Source organism: Lycium ferocissimum, chromosome 6, assembly GCF_029784015.1.
Source record: "Lycium ferocissimum isolate CSIRO_LF1 chromosome 6, AGI_CSIRO_Lferr_CH_V1, whole genome shotgun sequence".
In the NCBI taxonomy this organism is placed as follows: Eukaryota; Viridiplantae; Streptophyta; class Magnoliopsida; order Solanales; family Solanaceae; genus Lycium; species Lycium ferocissimum.
The window spans coordinates 29,787,833-29,810,688 of record NC_081347.1 but is presented as its reverse complement, the minus strand read 5'-3'; the positions used below and the strand labels follow the sequence as shown (position 1 = coordinate 29,810,688).

The 22,856-nt window shown below is 39.0% G+C and overlaps 1 pseudogene; it reads right to left on the bottom strand.

The window, feature by feature from the left end:
- Positions 1–11,958: 11,958 nt before the first annotated feature.
- LOC132060754 (cytochrome P450 71AU50-like) overlaps positions 11,959–22,856 on the bottom strand; it is a 28,139-nt pseudogene continuing 17,241 nt past the window's right edge.

Here is a 22,856-nt window from a genome sequence, read left to right as displayed (position 1 = left end):
ATATTACGAAGGCTGATATCAAGAAGTGAATAAGAATCGTAGACATGCTCGAAACTTAAGAGTAGAGTTACTCCAAGGCTCGTATCATATCATATCTTACTTACATCTAAGACATGCCAAAAGAAAGAAAGGATAAGCTTTACATACCTGTTCCACCTCTTATTGGCTACGCTTATTCGTCCGAGCTCGTAAGTCTATATTTAAGAGGATTGACACTAACATTAGCCTCTTTATCGCATACTTACTCCAAATTTCAAATCAAACTATTCCATATTCTGTCGGAAATCGGGCAGCATCTCCCCTGTTTATATGCCTAGCCCAAATTCTCAATTCAACAACCAACAACAACAACAATAATACCCACATCAACAACACTATTATTCATACTAACATATTCCATAAACATCCCACACGACGTTTTTCAACATACAACGACAATATGCACTTTCTTCCATCCCAATCAAGGAGTATAATCTCATCAATACGCCAACAATGTTAGATACCATTTTTATACATGTAAATCAGTCCATCCACACGGCCACAACACGTTCAAAACAGCCCATAAACACAACAACTACAATACAACACTCTATGACCTTTTCTCCATAACTAGTTTTATTTTTAAAGCTTGCTGGACCTTCAAATAAACTAAACATAAAAGATGGGATAAATAAAATACCTTATACTTGAAAAAACTCAGCCACATCAACTTTCTCCAACGCCAAGCTTAAGTAGAAGCAAGAACAATTACCTTTCACGGACTAGTTTGGCGTAATCTTGTTAAATTCTTGATTTATCGGACTATAATATTTGGGAGATGTTTTGAGAGGCTTCTAGGACTCTTTGGAATGTTAATATGCTCAAAAAAAGGGCTGATGGGGTATTTATAGCCCCCCTAGGTCGGTTCCACCGACTTATTCATGTGGGGCCCGCGGAACCATTTGGCAGCTTGGGGTCTTGCTCTTAAAATGGCCATAACTCTTGATTCCAACATCGTGTGAGGGCCCACAAACTATGGTTGGAAATATCTTTCAATTATCTACAACTTTTATTCTTGGTATTTTTCCAAATTCCAAACTTATAATGCCGATTTTGCCCCTCCAAGTCAAATCATCCGGAAACGTTTTCTTAAATCGTCCTTTTGGAGGGCTTATGTCCATATTTGGCTTATGGGACCTTCTTAGGACTTGCTCAACTTTCCGCGTACTACTTGTATCACTTTTAATATATCCTTTACAAAATCCCGACATGTGGGCCCCACCTTAACTCATGGTTTCGAGGGCTATCATCGAGTGATCATGTTAACCGATTTACTCCATACACTCTCCAAATGTCATATATACGTTCTCATGCTCGGATGACATAATCTTCATCCATAATCCTTGTGTAACTCTGCTCTCCCTGAGCTCCTACTAAGCCGTCCACAGTCTTGATAACGCGAAATTTTCCAAGGTGTAACAGTGACAGTTCCCTCTTAGGTTATGCGATTAAGTGTTTACCTCGGATGTGTATAGTCTGATATGATTTTGAAGTGTATAGAAAGTTGGGGTTAGGTATTCCAAATTAAAAGAAAGTTGGTGATCCATGTCTATAGTTCAGAAAAGATAGTATATGACTGTAGAATAGGGTCGGATGATGAAGGAAGTTATAAGTAACCTTATGCTGCACTTTAGTTATTCAGAGCATAATGCTAGCAGGTGTTCAGTAGAAGAATAGTAAGTAAGTTTTGAGTAGATACAATGCATTTGAAATTTTAGTAGAGCTAGTAGAGGTAAAAATTTATTTCCTTAGTCAGGTTAACACTAGTGAGAAGGTAGCAGTTTGAATACACTAAATACGTGTTAGAATCCAAAAAGTTTAAGTTAAACCCGAAGAAGTAATAGTGGAAGAAGAAAATTAGCTAGGCAGTAAGAGAGCAAACTACAAAAGAATAGTCTTTAAGAGTTATCAAAAAGGGGTCTCCCTTAGAATGACAGTGGGAGAAAAGTTATGCCGCTCAGACAGAATATGCCAGTTAAAAAAATTCATCAATTCCCAGTCCATGCAAGTAAGTCAATTTTTCCTAGTAAGAAAGATTGCAAAACAGTGAGTCAAAAAATGAGTCGTCAGTAAAGTAATGTGCAAATAATTGTATAAGATAAGAAAAGCCATCGGATCCCAACAAAAGAGAAGGATCCGCAAGTATAAGACCTTAACCTTTAGTTTAAGGGAGAGATGTGTACGTCGTCAGTAAGTCCAGTTGAATATTTAAGAACCCGAAGGGCTAGCATTAAATATTAATAACCTCAGTTCAGTAATGAGGGCATAATGAGATAGTATCTATAAGGAATGTACGCCGCATGTACAAGAAAAATAAAATGAGTAAAATTATCATCGATCGACTTGTGTCAAGATCAGTTATTGATTAAGCGATCACAGTAAAGCTAAAAAATCAAGCCCAGTTATGTGTCACAAGGGTAGCGCCATTGCACGAGACTCTAATCTTCAAGGTGTTGGTCAAAGACTTAGCATTCAATAATAGTATGAGTATTTCAAAAAGTGTCTCAGAAAGAAATCAACTATAGGGAGTTTAGATCATATTGAGGCATACAAAAGAAACATGGTGGAGAAGCTCATCATTTAGAAAACCTAGGAGTTCAACTTTTGGACCTCGAAGATGGTAAAGTTGTGGTTTGGAACATAGCTGAATCCTCCTTAGTAGTTGAAGTGAAAGAAACACAATTAATAATCCATACTTATTACAGTTGAAAGGGATTCACAAGCATAAGACAGCATCTTTCGAACAAGGGGGAGATGATGGTACTTTAAGTTACCAAGGCATATTATGTGTCCCAGATGTAGAGGATCTTAGAGAGAGGATCATGCCAGAAGCACACAGTTCCAGTTGTTCTGTTCACCTAGGTTCCACAAAGACGTATCATGTTCACAAGGGGATTTATTAGTGGAACGACATGAAAAAGAATGTAGCAGATTTTGTGGCCAAGTTTCCACACTGTTAGCAAGTAAAAGCCGAGCATTAGAGGCCTAGTGGTTTGGCTCAAAATATCGATACTCCCATGTGAAAATGGGAGATGATTAACGTGAACTTTATAACAAGTTTACTTTGATCATTCTGGAAACATGATTGGATTTGGGTGATTTTGGACTGACTTACTAAGTCAACGCACTTTTTGCTAGTGAGAACTACGATTTAACAGAAGATTACGCCAAGTTGTATGTTCAGGAAATCATCATATTTCATGAGACTACATTGTCCTTCATTTCAGATCGTGGTTCTCAATTAATAGCAAATTTTATAAATTCTTTCAGAAAGGATTAGGCACGAGAGTGGATCTAAATAAAGTTTTTCATCCTCAGACAGATGGCCATGTGGAACGCATTATTCAGACTTTTGAGGACATGTTGAGGGCATATGTCCGAGATTTCAAAGGTAATTGGGATGATCACTTGCCTCTAATTAGATTTACTTATAATAATAGCTATCACTCTAGCATTAAAATGGCACCGTTTGAAGCTCTGTATGGGCAAAGGTGTAGGTCGCTAATTTGTTGGTATGAAGTTGGAAAAATAGATTTTCTAGGGCCAGACTTGCTCCATCAGGCTATGGAAAAATTTAAATTAATTCAGAAGCACTTGAAAACGTCTAAGAGTCGCCAAAAGTCCTATTCAGATGTGCAGTGTGGAGATTTAGAGTTCCATGTTAGCGATTGGGTATCTCTTGAAAGTTTAGCCTATGAAAGGCGTCATGCGATTTGAGAAGAAAGGGAATCTAAGTCCAGATATATTAGACCATACAATATCCTATAAAGGATCGGTCAATTGGGTTATGAGCTAGAATTACCACCAGAGTTGGTCGCCGTACACCTAATGTGATGTTATAACATTCAGGTTTCCAATATTCAGATCTCATGTCACAACATTTGTATTTCCAGTATTCAGACCTCAAGTGATAACATTCATGTTTCCAGTAATCAGATTCATGTCAGTTAAGTACTCAGATATTTATGTCAGTTCAGTACTTAGATATTCATGGCAGTTCAGTACTCAGATATTCATATCAGTTCAGTACTCAGGTATTCATGTCAGTGCAGTATTCATATATCCATGTCAATTAAGTATTCATGTATCCATGTTAATTCAATATCCATGTATTCATGTCAGTTCAGTATTTATGTGTTCATTTCAATCCAGTATTCATGTATTCATGTCAGTCACGTTTATGTTTCAGTTACCCTACCATACCATTTTATATGTATTGTGATGCCCTGTGAGGCATGTGTTGATAATCTAGTTAGCTAGCAGGTGTTTGAGAGATATTGGGATAGTCTTATTTATGAAGGGAACTCTACTGAAATTTCTATAAAATTCCAGTGTTAGTCATATCTATAGTCATGACTATCATTAGAGGATGAATGATCCCAAGGGGGAGATAATGTAACACCTAGTCCCTTTAGGTTAATGTTTGACTCGTAATATAGGGATATGGTAGGACCAAGATGGGAAGTGTCGAAATTTCTATAAAATTCCAGAGTTAGGCATATATATACTCATGACTATCATTAGAGGATGAATGATCCCAATGGGGAGATAATGTAACACCTAGTGCCATTGGGTTAATGTTTGACTCGTAATATGGGGATATGGTGGGACCAAGATAGGAATTGTAGGAAGTGTTTTGAAACCCATAACAAGTATGAGAAGAGTCTTTGGGCAAATTGAAGTTGGAAGCTATCCTACGGCCCATGTTTTGAAATGAGTTTGCACAAGGCCTCACTTCAAGTGAATATAACCCCCGTATTTGTTCAGAATTTGGGAAAACCCCTCAATGAAAGTTGTAAAACTTTGAAATACCTTTCCATCAGTATAAAGACCAACGCAAATGGACATCTGTCTAAAATGTTATGACCGGTTTACTAAAAGGTCACAGAGCAGTCTGCTGGACACATGTATGCGACGCATAACGCATTCTGCGATGCATTTCCAAATGCATATTGGATCAAATTTCTGTCCTGAAGTTCCCAGCATTCTGTTTCAACATGCTTTAGCATTCTGTGATAGCATAATGCAATTTGTGGCGCAGAATCAAATGCATACCACATTCGGGATTCATTAAAGTCCTTTTTCCGAATTTTCATTCCATTTTTTAGTTCTCCAATCCCTACTACGACTTTTTTCTCCTCTCCTCTCCTCTCCTCTTCTCATCCTCTCACATCAAGGTAAGTATCTCCCATGTATTTCTAAATAATTCTAATACTTATACATGGATTCTTACCAAGATTTTACGCTAAATCTTAAGGTTTTTAAGAAAACCCTTCTCAAGGTTTCAAGTTCTGACTTTTGGGTTTCTTCTTCAAAAGTTCAGATCTTTTCTTCAAGTTTTGGAGTGATTAAGGTATCTAAGGCTAACTCTGTACGTGTGGAAATGTTATTAATCTTCCCAAGATCTCGTCCATCATGATTACTACGAATTACATCAGAAATAGTTATCATGCCCTAGTTTCACGAAAAGCTTTAGAGCTTCTATACTTTAAATGATATAACTTCATAGTTCGTTTATATATGTCATTCCGAACGTAGTGAACTCAGTACATAATCAGTATAAGCTCATGTTTGACATCCCATAAGTCTCAATCACATACCACAAATTCCTTATGTAACAGTAATACTTTAAATACCATGAATAGTTCACTAATCCATGTCTCAATTCTGTATAGAAGTAGTCTGTATTCCTTATCAGAACCTCTGTATGAATTCATATTCAGTATCTCCTATCAGTATTTCAGTATGACTCTCAAATCTATGTTGGAACCACAATATGAATAAAGAAATGCTCAGTATCTATGTTAGAAATACAGTATGATTCCCAAGTTAATGTCAAGAATTATAAAGTTATGATCGCATGTATTTGGGCTCGAGGCCACAGTTTATGTTTATGTATGTTTGGGCCCGAGGCCACAGAATTGTGAATTTATATGTGGGCCCGAGGCCACAGTTATATACAATTATATGGTCCGGATGCCATAGTTATGAACTCTTATAAACAAATTATTATCCCATGTTGAGTAAGGGGCAATTAGGATTATGATTCGCATGTTTAGTTCAGTTATCCTTATTTTTCAGCTTACTATTTCAGTTACAATTTCAATTTTGTATTACTTCATATATCCATGTTATCGATGTGGTTGCCCATTCCCCAAGGACCCCACAACTATTTATTTTTTCAGTTGGTTTTACATACAAGTACAATTCAAATGTACTTACGTCCCTTTTTCCCGAGGCCTGCATTTCACGATACAGGCATTGATTTACAGGATGATGGATCTGCTAGTTAGGACATCATTATCTCAGCTAGTTGGTGAGCCCTACTTACTTTGGGGCGTTGTCTTTACATTCCAGTAGTCATGTCATATTAGACAGTCAAATATGCTAGGGTCTTGTCCCAACAATAGTTCAGTATTTCAGACTCATGTCAAAGGTTTCATAGACTAGTCAGTAAGTCATGTTGGGTATTCAGTTATGGCAGCCTTATGGGCTGCACTATCATTTTTTCAGAATATTTCTGCACTTATATTTTAAACAGTATTTGTAGTATTATTATGATATCACATGTTTTATTAAGACTATTCATGTTTTAATTTTTATTCTTCATCAATATATGTCCCATGTTGATTCAGCAAGCCATGCGGTTTGCTTAGTCACACGTAGTCAGGAATAGAGTGTCATTTTACATTCAGGCCATGGTCCGAGGCGTGACAGAGTGTCCCAAACTTAGACACAGTGGTTTGTTCCAGGTTTCACAGAGTTCTACTCCTAGATTAGCGCAGCCGCCTACTAGAGGAGGCGCTCAGAGTGGTAGGAGTGGTTTTTAATCTGGTAGTGGCGGTTCCTAGACTAGTCGAGGTGGTGGTGATCATGTGGTTACTCATTTAGGGAGTGGTTTTGTGGGTACTCAGTCTGAGAGTGCTCGTGACCATTATTATGCTTTTCCAGGCAGGCCAGAGGCTAAGGCTCTTGATGCCATCATCACAGGTATCATTCGTGTTTGTCATAGATCAGCTACAGTGTTATCTGACCTAAGCTCTATTTATTCTTATGTGTCTACATTCATTGCTTCGAGTTTGGATATGCTATGTGAGGCACTTGCTTTGCCTGTACATGTTTTGACTCCGGTTGGAGATTCTATAGTGGTAGATCGAGTTTATCAGTCCTGTGTAGTTACCTTTATGGGTTTTAACATCCAAGTAGATTTGAAAGTTCTAGATATTGTAGATTTCGATGCTATTCGTGATATGGGATTAGTTATCTCCTTATCATGCGATTATGAATTGTCATGCCAAGACGGTCACGTTAGCTCTGCCGAGCTTCCCTAGTGTATAGTGGAGAGGTAATTGTAGTCACGCTCGAAAGAAGGTAATATTGTTCCTCAGGACTTAATGAATGGTAGAGGAGGGGGGTGTTTATCTTATTTGGTGCATAGCCGAGATACTAGTGCGGAGACTCCTACGCTTGATGTCCATTCTTGTGGTGAGTGTGTTCTGAGGTCTTTCCGACAAGCGATTCCACCTGAACGTGATATAGATTTCTGTATTGATTTGGAGTCGGGCACTCAGGCTATTTCGACTCTACCCTATCAAATGACACTGGTCCAGTTAAGGGAGTTGAAGGAGCAGTTACAAGATTTGTTGAGTAGGGGGTTCATTAGATCCAGTGTTTCCCCTTGGGGTGCTCCTGCGTTTTTTGTGAAGAAGGAGGATGGATCCATGCACATGTGTATCGACTAGCAGCAATTGAACAAATTTATTGTTAGGAATAATTAATCGATACCACGCATTGATGACTTTTTTTATCAGCTTCAGGGTGCTTCGATCTTCACTAAGATCGATTTGAGGTCCGGTTATCATCAGTTGAAGATCAGGGCAGAGGATATCCCTAAGACAGCTTTTTGGATGAGTTACGGTTATGAGTTTCTAGTGATGTCCTTTGGGGGAACCAATGCCCCAGAAGCTTTCATGGACTTGATGAATGGAGTGTCATACTTGGATTCCTTCGTCATTATTCCTCGATGACATCTTGATTACTCTCGTAGTAGACAGAAGCACACGCAGCATTTGAGGATCGTGCTTGGGATTCTGAAGGAGAAGCAACTATATGCTAAGTTTTTGAAGTTTGAGTTCTGGCTTAATTCAGTGGCATTATGTCACACCCCAATGAGGGGCATGACGGGCACCCTTGTCACACCCCGATAAGAGGCATGACAGGCACCCGACCCTAGTGATCGAGTATCACCTGACGTATACCAGCATAAACATAGAACAGTTATACTGACCCATAATAATACTCAATTTTAACATAAGACGATACTTGCAACAGAAAGGCCGAGTACAATAAAAGACACATGCATGACCATACATATATACATACGCAAACTAACGAGGCTGCTACAAGTGTCCTCATAATAACATATAGCTGGCAAGGCTATCACATGAGCATCAACATCAAACTAGAACCATGCATGACATTGACAAAAACTATATTGTCTATGAGCCTCTAGGAGTACATACGTGTGACTTCTTTGGATGGGACAGGGCCTCTTCGTACCCAAAAGGCATATGTACATAACATGTGGACATAAGATATACCAAAAGGAGCAAGTCTGGCACAATGGCACTTGCTAACGACCCCCTGAAGCTGATAGTCCTTCTGGAATGGTCCTCTGCTCTGTCTCTCAGGACCTGTAGCACGAAATACAGCACCCCGTGGAATGAGACGGTCAGTATGGATAAAAGTACTGAGTATGTAAGGCAGGAATGTAAAGCATATGTAAGACATAAAAGTAAACATAAGCATAGGAGGATAGTAGTAACCTGTGACATCTGGAGAACGTGCAATATGCAATACATGAGTTTTGAAAATCATGTGCAAGTATATATATATATATATCATGTCATCATCGTGTTATCATCATATCATCCTGCGTCCGGGGCATCCCTTGTCTGGGGAAACATCATCATCATAACGTACCCGGCCTTATCAGGACTCGGTGTGAATACCTAACTGATTAGTGGTTGCACATCTACGTGTCGTACCCGGCTGACTATAGCGTGGATCGGTGGCGTAAATTAGTGCATACATATATATACACAATGCATGAGGAGCCAATGAAATAACATCGGGCCTTTCGGAGTGACGTAAGGTCGCAACCTCCGAATATATTATGGAACTCATATCGAAGCCAAGAAATGACTCAATAAGAATAATCATAATGATGGTATGAGAATCATCTATGAAGCATATCCAAGTATTTAGGAATCAATAAACGTCTCAACAAGGAAAGTTTATATAGGCATTCAAACAAAAATAGAGTGGAGTCATTACTCTATGCACCATAGTAGACTTCTAGGATTCGTGCCAAAGGAAATGAAGATAGCAACACCTTACATACCATATTTGCCGAGCCGTCACCTCAAACGAATCCTTATTCCAATGCTTGCCCTTCACTTGTGCCTATATTGAAAGGTACATCCTTAGTCATACTCGACTATGTTCGTATATCAACATATATATTGAAGGATTATTCGGTTACGAAAATTCGGGCAGCATTTCCGCTACTTCTACTACGATCCCAGAATTAGAACAACAACAACCAACTCAATGTATAAACAATATCAAATCCAGTTCCTCATCTATACCATCCAATCAACAACATCTATATCAGTGTTTTAAAAGGCGTTTTCGGGGCAAACCCTGGGGCGGGGCGTACCAACAATGCCGCAGGGCGATGGGTCGGGGCGAAAGTCCCAAAAGGCGTATGCCCAGCAATTCGGGGCGTACGCCCGGGCGTTTGGGGCAAGTTTTTTTTGTTGGGGCGTAAGCCCAGAAAACTTCTTCAAGCTAAAACGAAATTTGTTAAATAAGTCCTTAGTATAATGCCCAAATTCTCAAAAGTCAACATGTAATTACTCAAATGTTTTAAAAAGGAACTGAAACATTAAATTTAAAAGTCAAGACCTTTTTTTATTACTAGAATACCTAATATATGTTCTTTTCCAATTATTTATCTTGTCTTCTACTATCTCAAAAAAGTAACGAGTCAACTTGTACTTGTAAGTAGCGTATAATAGATTGTTCTAATTAGTTTTTTTGTGGGGTAGAGCATATATATATATATATATATATATCACTTATTTATAGTTTTCTTCAATTTTTTACGCTATTTCACCTATTTAAAAGTATTTATTATAATTATATCATTTTATAGAATACTAAACCCCGTGGGGCTTACGCCCCGTGCCTTGGGGCTTACGCCTCACTGAGGCAGACGTAAAATGACCCGCCTTACGCCCTCACCTTTTAAAACACTGATCTATATAGGATTATTCCGTCCTTCACTCAATTCAACTAAGTATGTTATAATCTAACGTATATAATCCCGAATCAACGTAGTTCTATGAATATAACGAGGGGATCTTACCTTATTAACTTCCAATTGATCCTTGATGGATTCAAACCCAAGATCCCGCTATCTTTCAGCTTGCTTTGCAATAATCACAATAATATGATGTTGCCACGAACTTCCCGAGCCTAGATTACATAACCTCCTTATGATTTCTTGGTATTAATGATAAGAAATGTCGGGAGAGGTGTACCTGATGTTTCTGGACCTCTGAGGGTGTAAGAACAGGGTGTAAATGGGTAGAGGGAGCTATTTATAGTGTGGGAGGTCGGTTTCCATCGCCTCACCAATTGGCCTTCGCAATCGTGAGGCCTTTGGCTCTCAAACACGAAGGTTTGCAAGCCTTTAGCAGTCTATTTTGAAATGCCCATAACTCCCTACTCCAATATCGTATCGACAAACGGTTTGTTGCGTTGGAAACTAGACTCAATGAACTTTAATTTCGATAGTTGATCCACTCCATAACTCTTCATATGCTAGAAGATATACCTCACTCAAGTTGGACTAGAAATCCCGTCTGAAATCCTGCCAAGTTATTCCCAAAGTTTCGACAACTTTCTTTCTTCAACCCGCCTAACCTCGGAACCTTTAGATATTCTCTGAACACTTGTTAAAAGTCTTTCTTATCCTTACAAGAGTTTCATGTCCCCTCCGGGCTCATGTTAGTTTACTTACGGCACTAGCGATACGAAATTTTCCAAGGTGTAACACATTATTGGGACACGTAGTGTCCAAGGACGGTATCATGTTAGATCCTAAGAAGATTAAGGCAGTTTGGGATTGGGTTAGACCAGCTTCAATCACCGAGATTCACCGAGTTTGATCATTAAAAAACATTGCGAAATTATTTTTATAAAAACTGACCAATGTTGGTCGCTTTTATTTAAAATGTAAAAAATTATTTCAAAAAACCAACAGAACTAGGTTTGTTTTTACAAGTTTTTTTAGGTTAGTTATTTTGGGAAAAAATGAGTTTGAAGGGTATAAATAAAAAAATAGAAGTCTTAAAATCAACAAGCTCCAATGATCTAGTGGCAGAAAAGTATCCTGCCACTGAAAAAATTGGGGTTCGATCCCTAGATGGTGCATTTTATAATTGTGTAATTTATAAAAACGACCAAATTCGGCTGGTGTTTTCCAAAAAAATAAAATCATAAAGAAACCAACTGAAGTCGATCAGTTTTCTATACCAATCAACTCATTTCCGACCTATGCTTTTCAGTCAGCTTTTGGCCAATTTTTTCGGAAAATCGACGGACTACGATTGATTTTCGAGTTCGGTTTCTGCCCTTTTTTTAGTGATGTATATGAGGCATTTAATTGAAATTTCTATCCAAAATGAAAATAACAAAGAAGTATTAATTCCTAAAGCTTACGAGTCATTGTTAATTTATACTACTATAATAGTAGTAAATACTTGCATAATGTATTGATCCATCACAATAGGCGAATTCCCTTCTATTAAAAAGTGCAAGTGTTCTTAAATATTGTGTGGAAATTTTAATCTACCTCATATGAAATCGATATGATGTAGGAATGGCCATTAGATGTTGAGCTCTAGCTGACACTAAATCAAGTTTCTCAGTCATGTCAAGATCTTTTTGGCATTATACCATCTGGTAACTCCCAATCAAAGCAGTGAACCAATTGTGCTACTAGCAATCACATGATGGTAAGGCCCAGCTGCAAATCAAGGCAACTTCTTCTACCAGACCCAAATGGTAAAAGCTGAAAATTGAGTTTCCTGAGATCAATGTTGCATCCCAAAGACCTCTCTGGTTTGAACTTCTCTTGCTCGGGCCAAACATTTGGATCTCTCCCGCTTGCCCAAACATTAACTAATAGTCCGGATCCTTTACATATATTAAAACCATCAACCATGCAAGCATCAATGGACTCATGAGGAATCAATAGTGGTATTCTTTGGATGAAGCCTAAAAGCTTCTTTTATGACCATATCTATGTACTTCAAACTTTCTAAATCTAATTCTTCTACAATCCTATTTCTGCCAACTACTTGTTCCATCTCACTTTGGAGTTTCTTCATTACATCGAGGTCTCTTAAAACTTCTGATAAAATCCATTCAACTGTTGTTGATGAAGTATCCATCGAAGCCATCAACAAGTCCTATACATGTCATTATTCTTTAGCTATAAACAAATAGAATACCAACAACTGGAAACTTAAAAAGTTTGCGTTACACAGTCATAGAGAAGAAGCAAAAATAGTAGTAAACGTAGTACATAATACGCATATTATCCTACGGCTATTTTTAGGTAGCATCAAGAATTCCAGAGTTATGACTGGGTCAGTCATGTTAAGATACCCAAATAGACATTATGGGTGTGGCGGGTATGAAGGAAAAATGTTTTCCACGAAAAATATTTTTCTTCATATAATATTGACTAAATATCAGTATCATTACTGAGATAGAACTATGAGTTAATGCATTAATGGTGATCAAACTTACGATTTTTCCCAATAAAAATCACTAAACTATTTTTTATCACTATAAAGTTACTCAACTCATAGATAGGTACTTGTCGGCAAACCGCATAAGCAAGCCAAAGTATTGTGTTTAGTAATCATATTATAAAATCAAGTCATAACTTCACGAAGACATAACGGAAGAGCAGTTAGAGTGAATTACCAACAAAACAGCTTTGATATGGTGACGATCAAACTCGAACTCCGCTTCTTCAGAGTGCATAATTCCCATTAGTGTATCAACAATATCGTTATCTTGTTGCTACTCAGTAAATATATGAAGGTTCTTCTTAATAAATTTCTCCAAAAACTCATCAAAAAGCTTAGCTAATTCTTTCATACGACGAGTCAATCCTTGGAGATCAAACACACCAAGAAAAGAAATGTAATCACCAAGTTTTGGCCTTACTGCTATATGCGATGTCACTTGAACCAATGCTTTGAAACCCTTCTGACAAGAACCTCATCCATGTACTTCTTCCCCAATACGATCAAGCAAGCCATGTTCGCGCTAAGAGATCCAATTTTATCGCTAAGATCAACCACAACTTTTCCATTAGTAGAAGTAGCCTGTTTGAGGAAATTCACAAGAATTCCAAGCTCTTGTTTCCTCATAGGCTTAAATGAATAGATGTTGACATTACTAAGCAATTATAGAGTGCACAATTGACGTATGTTTCACCAATAAGGCCCATACTTCTAGATTTCTCTGATCATAGAAAATGCATTTAGAAACCTCACAGGATGGCCTACTGGCAAAAATTGGATCATAGTTCTTCAAGAATTATTCTGCAGTATAAGGAGAGGAAGCAACAATGACAGTAACAATACAAAAATGTTAGAATAGAATGGTTCATTTTCATTTGGGCCAATTTAATTTTCTGTAATATTTACATGTCTTAGGGCTTCGCCCTATATTTTATTTTCCGTGTAAGTCGAGTTGGGATGTTAGGATTAGTTAGACCCGGGTCAATATAAATAGGAGTTGGGCCAGATATTTTATAACTTTGATTCATTACTTTGTTTTCAGATACACAGATAATAAAAATCTTCTCTCTTCCTTTCTTCTCTTTAACCCTAGCCACCATAGATTTCTTTCCTCTTTTTACCTTTGCTTATGGTTGCTAACATGGTGTTATACCCCTCGTGTTTGTAGTGGTAGAACCTATGATTTCCTAGTCGGGTATGCCCTTGGAATAGAGACCCGAGCCCGAGTTTGGAGGTAAAAAATGTCTTACCCCGTGTACAAGGATACTAGCATATATTCCTGGCAATTTATATAGTTAAAAGTTGAATGAATCGAATTGACGTGATCTGAACTGAACCAGAAAAACCTGCAGGACACCAGTCATCGTCGACGGGTCGTCGACATATTCGACGGACCGTTGACGTACGGTGTCGATGGGTTCCCGTAGCCACGCATCTACAGGCGTGGGTTGATGGACGGTCGACACGTCGACGGGCCGTCGACCCGCTTGTCGAACCGGACCGTTGTAGCCTTTTTGGCTTCCAAGTATAAATAGGTAGTCCACGACCCCATTTGATATTTTCCTCCTTCCAAAAATCAGAAAACCTTAATATATTCTCTCCTAATATTTTCCATCATATTAGTGAAGATTTGACAAGACCCGGACCCTGTAAACCCGAGATGGTAAAGAAGAAAGTTGCTTCTAGGGTTTCTTCAAGTTGTGGAGTTTAAGGAGTTGAAGTTGAAGTGAATCTTGGGATTCTTGACCCCTCAAGGTATGTAAATGATTTCTACCCTTATATTTAAGTTGGTTATCAAGAGTTTTAGTGATGTTAAGTGAAGAGAAGGTAATTGTGGAAGTGTTAAGTTGATGAAGGGCAATGTAGTGATACAGGGTTGTTTTAGGAGATGATTGGAAATGGGTTTACGTATATTTTGATATATGTGTATGTGTGTGTGTGTGTGTGTGTTGTCATTGTTGATGTGAGTATTGTAGTTGATGTGGGATCGAATGAGAAGTTGGAGAGTTGTAAGCTTACAAGGAAATTATTGCTTATAGTTCGTTGAGCTTTATACGCATTTGAGGATGGCTAGTAAGCGAAGTAAATAGCCTAATTAAGCCCTATGTTATCTTAATTGTAGACTTGCAAGTTCAAGAGGTAGAGGTTGAGCGATTGGAGATATTCCAAGGTATGATAAGCCTAACCTTTCCTTCTTTTGGCATGATCTTATGATATGATCCTACAAGCGAGTAAGCGAGATTCCATATTACTCTACTCTTAGAAGTATTAGGAGTACTTCAGTCTTTGATGTTCATGTATCCCATTTATGAGTGATCCTTCTGTTCATGGGTCCGGATCTCGTACGTAGCCGTCTTTTTTTGTTCATACAGTTTATCCATGCATTACATTCATTATTTATTTATGTACATTGACCCGTGACTAGAAGGCGTTATATACGTATTAATACTATGATGATGATATTGATTATGGCCACAGAGGATCCAATATGATATGATGAGATGCCATAGAGGCTTACAGGCGTTATATACGCACACACATCAGGCGTTATATACACACACATACATCAGGCATTATATACGCACTCGTATAGATGCACGGTCATCATTGGTAGGTATGAGCATGCATATTATGTGCCCACAGAGGCATTATCAGTTACGCAGATTTATACAGATTTAGGCAAATACTATTTCATACAAGTACATGCAGTCAGTCATTTCAGCTTATGAGTTCAGATCTTATCCATGATTCTCATGTGTATATATATATATATATATATATATATATATATATATATATGTTGTTGCTCTTATGCCTTACATACTCGGTACATTATCCGTACTGACTCCCCATTGCTCGGGGGGCTGCGTTCATGCCCGCAGGTACAGGGAGATAGACAGGTGGTCCAGCTCAGTAGGACCTCTAGATCTAGCAGTGGTCAGTACGCTCCATTCGATCCGAGCTACGGTCGGTTTTTTGGTACGCCCCTTTTGAGATGTGCATACATATGGGTATGACGGGGCCGTCCCGTCCTTTTCTACGACTTTCATTCCGGTAGAGGTCAGAGACGGTTGTATGTAGTAGTCGGATGATGTAGCCTTGTCGGCTTTTATTCTTTTGTGTACAAGATATGTGCGACCTAGGCGGCTTGCCTTCGTTTTCCACATATTGTGTATATATATGCAGATTGTATAGAATTCTGATGTTTCCCTTTTATGAAATTAGTTTGTGCCATTTATGGGCCTTTGATGTTCAGTATGTCTCAGATAAGTATTTAGGGGTGTTTGGTCGCTAGAGGTCAGACTCTCGTCATGGCTCATCGATTTGGGTCGTGACACATCGTATTAGAGCGAAGATTCTGATAGATCTCATTGTTCTTGTTTGACCAGTGTTACCCTCGCCGGAGTTTTGTCGGAGTTTACATTTTTTTGGTTTTTTCGTTCAAGTTTTGAGGTTTTTTTTCCAAGTTTCGTGATCGGAGTTTTATATTACAAAGACCGTTCACTTTCCGATAGCGAAAGAGCCTGGTATCTCTGATTTCTACTCACTTTTATTGTTTGACTGTTTTTTTAACAGAAGTCTGGGGTTTTTCAAGCTATTTTTGGTTTGAAATCTAGGTCTTGATATTATCTCTTGTATTCGTGTTGTGATTTTGATTTTTTCTCTCGTTTTGACTGAAATCTAGGGTTTTCAAACTAATTTTGGTTTGAAATCTAGGTCTTGATATTATCTCTTGTATTTGTGTTACGATTTTGATTTTTCTCGTCATTTTTGTGTATTTCCTTTTACAATTCCTACTATGAACACTGGTACCGAGAATTCGACCTCGTCACAACCTATTGGCTCAACTCCTACATCTGGTAGTTCAAGCTCGTGTCGTACTGAATTTCACAAGGACAATTACACTCATCCTTGTCATGCTCTATACGTTCACCCTTCTGATATCTTAGGGGGATCTCTCGTCTCTGTACCATTTGATAGAACTGGTATGCTAGCTGGAGACGAACAATTTTAGTTACATTGTCAGTAAGAAACAAGCTAGATTTCATTAATGGGACCTCAGTTAAACCTTCCGCAGATTCACCCTTAGCTAGATAATGGCAACGTTGTAATGACCTAGTTCTCTCCTGGCTCATCCACTCTCTATCAAAATAAATTGTGTGTAATGTTGAGTACCCTGATCTTGCTAGTGAAATTTGGGATGAGTTGGAAGAGAGGTATGGTAAAGCTGATGGTGCTAGGATTTTCGAGTTAAAAAAAGAATTAGCTCACATTTCTCGGGGTTCTCTTGATATTGCATCTTATTTCAATAGGATAAAACAACTCTGGGATGAGATTGCATCAATTTCTGTTAGGAAAGCCAGGGCTTGTAGTTGTGGAGCCAAAGCTCTTTATCAAGAAGATGAGGATGAGCAGAGGCTATACCAATTCCTGATGGGGCTCAATGACACTTGTGTCCAAGTTAGAAGTCACATCCTCATAATGAAACCTACTCCCTCTATTAGTATTGCTTATGGGATGGTCCTTAATGATGAGAAACAACGACAAGTATCTGCTTCCTCTCAATTCTCATCTGGTTCTGCCTCTTTCAATGTTGGTGTGATGAGACAAACCTTCCCTTCCAAAGTGAGCTTTGACCCCTCCACCTCTAAGTTATCTCTTATTTGCAAATACTGTAAGAGGGCAGGACATAGCATTGATAAATGCTATAGGTTGCATGGGTTTCCTCATGGTTTCAAATTCACTAAAAGTACTGGTCCAAAGAAAACTGTTGCTATTGTAGAAGTTGAGACACCTACTCCTTCTGGTTCCATTACATCTTTTGGGGTTAATGATAGGCCTCTTGGTGCTTTTGGTTTGACATCTTACCAACACTCTCAGCTTCTGATGCTCCTGAAGCAAACTCAGATTTCACTTGAGAATTCTAGTCCTGCTTGCCATGTGGCTTCTGCTGATTTTGCTGGTAAGCTTCTTGCTGAAAGTGTTTTGTTCAAGTCTTGTATGCTCTCTCAAGTAGGTAGTTTCATTTGGATAATTGATTCTAGTGCTAGTGACCATATGAAATCCCATAGGGATTTACTCTTTAACTTTCAAGCCTTGCCCTTTCCTGTTCTTCTCACCCTTCCTAATGGTTATAAAGTTAAGGTTACAAATAAAGGTTCTCTTACTCTGTTCCCTACCAACTCTCCATAATGTACTATACATTCCTAGTTTTCATTACAACCTTATCTCTGTTCACAAATTAGTTGATCAATTAGATGGCATTGTTTATTTTACCAGAACTTTGTGTGGACTGCAGGCCCCTTTTATGAAGATACCTCTGGTTCTTGGTAAAGTGGACAATGCTCTTTACAAATTGTTGCTTCCTCCCACACCTGGCTCTCTTTCACCCTCACCTGGATTACCTTATGTGCATTCTAGTTCTTCTATTGTTTGTAATTCTCCTATTGATGTTGCTTCCCCTGTAACTGATGTTAGTTCTGTATCTCCTGTTTCGACTTGCAATGGTGTTCCTCCTTGTGTAACTAATTCCAGTCCTGTAGTTGTAAATAAGATAAATAAAATGGATCTTGTGTGGCACTACAAGCTTGGTCATATCCCTTTTTCTAGAATGAGATTTATTTCTGCTTTAAAATCCTTGTTGTCTTCCACACAATCTTTCCTTTGTTTTGTCTGCCCTTTGGCAAGGAAAACTAGGGTTGCCTTTCTTAGATAGTTCAATTCAATCTACTGCCCCATTTCAGTTAGTACATATTGACACTTGGGGTGCCTATCACACCCCTTCTCACAATGGTTTCAAATATTTTTTTACCATTGGGGATGATTTTTCAATGGTCACTTAGACCCATCTGATGGGTGCCAAAATAAATGCTTTTGACCTCTTGAAAGCTTTCATTCAGATGGTTTATACTCAATTCAATTCGAAGGTTTTAACTGTTAGAAGTGATAATGCATTTGAACTAGGTTCTAGTGTTTCTGGTTCCAAATTTTTTTCTGACAAAGGCATTCTTCACCAGACCATTTGCCCTTATACTCCCCCACAAAATGGGGTGGTGGAAAGGAAACACAGACATTTATTTACTTGAGACTGCAAGAGCTCTTCTATTCCAATCTTCACTTCCTCTTAAATTCTGGAGGGATTGCATATTAACTGCCACTTATCTGATTAATAGGTTTCCTTCTTCCTTACTACACAATAAAATCCCTTTTGAGTTGTGGTACTCCAAACTTCCCTCCTATTCTCACCTAAGACCTTTTGGTTGTATATCCTATTCTACTATTCCTAAACCTCATAGTGACAAATTCCACCCTAAAGTTGTTCCTTGTGTTTTCCTAGGCTATCCTTTTGACAAAAAGGGGTACAAGCTATACAATTTAGTTTCTAATGTTTCTTTTATTTCTAGGGATGTGGTGTTTCATGAACATATTTTTCCCTTTGCTAATGTTTCTGATCAACACCACTACCTCTTCTCCTGTCCCTCACTCTTCTGCCACAACAGGAACTAGTGAACATTCTTCCCACTCCCTCTCCCCCCCCCCCCCCCCATATCTTCTCCTACACCTACTGTTCCTCCTTCCCTACCTAATTCTGCTTCTCCTATTCTACCTTCTCCTATTCTGCCTACCACTACTTCTCCTCCTGTTTCCTTACCTCCCTTAAGACAATCTTCTAGACCCCACTCTTTACCAAAACATCTTTATGACTACTCTCTGCCATCTTACTTTGGTCAGCCCTCTGCACATATCTCTAGCTTTTCCCCACTTCCTCCTTCTAGAGAGCAACCTAGTCTTGAGTCTCACACTTATTCTCAAGCTGTTGTTGTTCGTGAATGGCAGCATGCTATGAGCTTGGAGTTTGAAGCTCTGGCTGCCAATGGCACTTGGGATATTGTTGAGTTACCCCTTGGTAAGAAAACCATTGGATGCAAGTGGGTGTATGAAATAAAGTATAAGGTTAATGGGTGTATTGAAAGATATAACGCTAGACTGGTGGTGAGGGGTGATACCCAAGTTGAGGGTACAGATTTCCATGAAACTTTCAGCCCTATTGTCAAAATGTCCACTGTGAAGTCCTTAGTTGTTGTAGCTATTAAGAAACAGTGGAAAATGTTCCAACTTGATGTCAATAATGCCTTTTTGCATGGTGATCTAGATGAAGAGGTATTCATGAAACTTCCTCCTGGTTTACTTGTTGATTCTTCCTCTTCCTCTGCCCTTTTGGTGCAAACTTAAGAAATCTCTTTATGGTTTGAGACAAGCATCCAGGCAGTGGTATGCCAAATTATATCAAGCTCTACAGTCAAGGGGTTACAGTCATTCTCTCAATTATTACTCCCTCTTCAAGAAAGGTTGTGGAGATTCTCTGGTTGTTCTGGCCATTTATGTAGATGACATCTTTCTGGCTGGTCCCAATGTGGCTGAAATTGATAATCTTAAGTCTTTCCTCCATGTTGAATTTAGAATCAAGGATCTAGGATCCTTAAACTATTTCTTGGGGATTGAGGTGCTTTATACTCCATCTGGTGTTCTCCTCCATCAAAGGAAGTTTGTGCATGACCTGTTAACTACTTTTCATAGCTTAGATTGTTCCCCTGTAGTCTGTCCCCTTGACATGTGTCACGACCCAACCCCGTGGGCCGTGACTGGTGTCCTATTTGGACACCCATACGTACCTACCTAACAGATCCGACATACCAAATTGCTAATTCCGTTCAAACATACATAAATCCGCACAGATATAAGGTGCGTCGCATGAACATACATATACACACATACATACGGGAACCTGTACAGAAGCCGCTAGGGCCATTATATCAGACAAAATGATAACCCACACCCCACAGACATGTCTGCAGACCTCTAACATACAGAACAGAATCAGAAGACGGGATAGGGCCCCGCCGTACCCAAATGACCATATATACAGAACATACGAACGACAGAAAATATATACCAAAAGCGTCAGCTCCGGATCAAAGGGAGCTCCTCGGACGAAGAACCGAAGTCCTAAACTGGCGGCGTGTCACGCGGTGCGTCTGTACCTGCGGGCATGTAGCGCAGCCCCCGAAGAACAGGGGGTCAGTACGAAAAATGTACCGAGTATGCAAAGTCAGAAGTACTGTAAATAAAATCATACGCGAATACGGATGTACAGAAATCTAATCAACAAGCCGTAATTAGAATCAGGTGTACGGAGGTATATTGGGCAAAGTTTTATCAAAATCAGAGGTGCAGAAGTTTGATATACAGAATCGGAGATACAGAAGGCATACCAGGCGAAATCGGAATCAGAAGTACCAAGATATACCTGACGGATCCCTAATCGGAGTCGGACGCACGTGTGTACGGACGGACCGAGAGAGTCGGAGTCGGGGTGCAGAACAAACAGAATGCTGACACAGGTTATACCTATATGCAGAGAGCAGAACGTACAGGGTACTAATACAGACCATGTTTATATGCAGATGACAGTTTATATTTCTTTCATAACAGCATATCAAAGCAACACAATAACACAGACCAAATCATACACACCAACATCATATATCACATTAAAGTACCGGGGGCGGACGGATACCACAGCACCCCGGATCACTTATCCACGATATTCGGAGGCGGACATATACCACAGCACTCCGATACCTCGGGGGCGGACATATACCACAGCTCCCCGGGTTGCATATCATGGCATAATCACAGTACCTCGGAGGCGGACAAATACCACAGCACTCCGGGTCGCGTATCGCGGTACCTCGGGGGCGGACATATACCACAGCACCCCGGGTCGCATGCCATCACATAACCACGGTACCCGGAGGCGGACAGATACCACGGCACTCCGAGCCCGGCCAGACATACACACAAATCATCACATCACACATACACAAATCATTTGCTTATTGAGGGAGTAGTTAAAAACTTCCTTTAATTATTACTCAAACAATTTAGTAACACAATAGGGGCAGATTCGGAAATAGCGGGCCCACCCCGGGTCAAGTCGAGGTGGCGTACAAAATTTTACGAATATTAGACCCTATGGGAGCATCTGTGAAAGTTTCAAAGCAATCCGGGGTCGTTTGGGAAGGTTGTGGAGGCTTAAGCATTTGTCCAACAAAATGTAAGAAAAGTAGTTCATTTATGCTGAGTGAATAGTAGTCAAAATTAAACTCGAATTTCAATGCACAGGACTTTTTCCGAGGCTCAGACTTCAACCTAATATAGCTAAGACATGCCATAAGAAGGAAAGGAAGGACTTTACATACCTTGGTTGTGCCTTACGCTCGTCAAATCTCAGTTCCCGTTTCGTCCAAAAACTGCAAATGGTCATCTTTACCAGTTACTATTCATGCAAGTTACATTCAACTTTGGTTGGAGTACTTGGCTACCGAAATTTCGGCAGCACCTCCCCTATGAATCCAACACCCCCGAGACGTAGCTCGGCTTAATATATCAACAACAACAACCCAACAATCCAACAACAACAACAAGTATCACAAAATACGCAATATGGCACAATTAGCCATTTTTCCAACATAACACAATAATTTCAGTTCTAACTTCACACTTTCAATCCAACATTGACATTTTCATATTCATCAACCCAACAAGGTCACTTCGGAAACATTCTATATCATTTTACGAAATAATATACAAAATATACAAGTTTTCCACCAAAATCATAATCCATTCAAAGTCTCCAAATTTCAACATAAACTTCCATAACATATTTTTTCCTTTCAATTCCATTAACAACTATCATAATTCGCATCTTACCCTTTCATTTCCGTAATTACATAAACTATGATAGAATCGCATACTTTCCGATAACAACTTAAAAACCAATTCTTCATGTTAACTTAAATCGTTATTCTTCCACCCACTTCACAAGGCCCTTAACGACACGATTAACATAACAAACAAATTAAT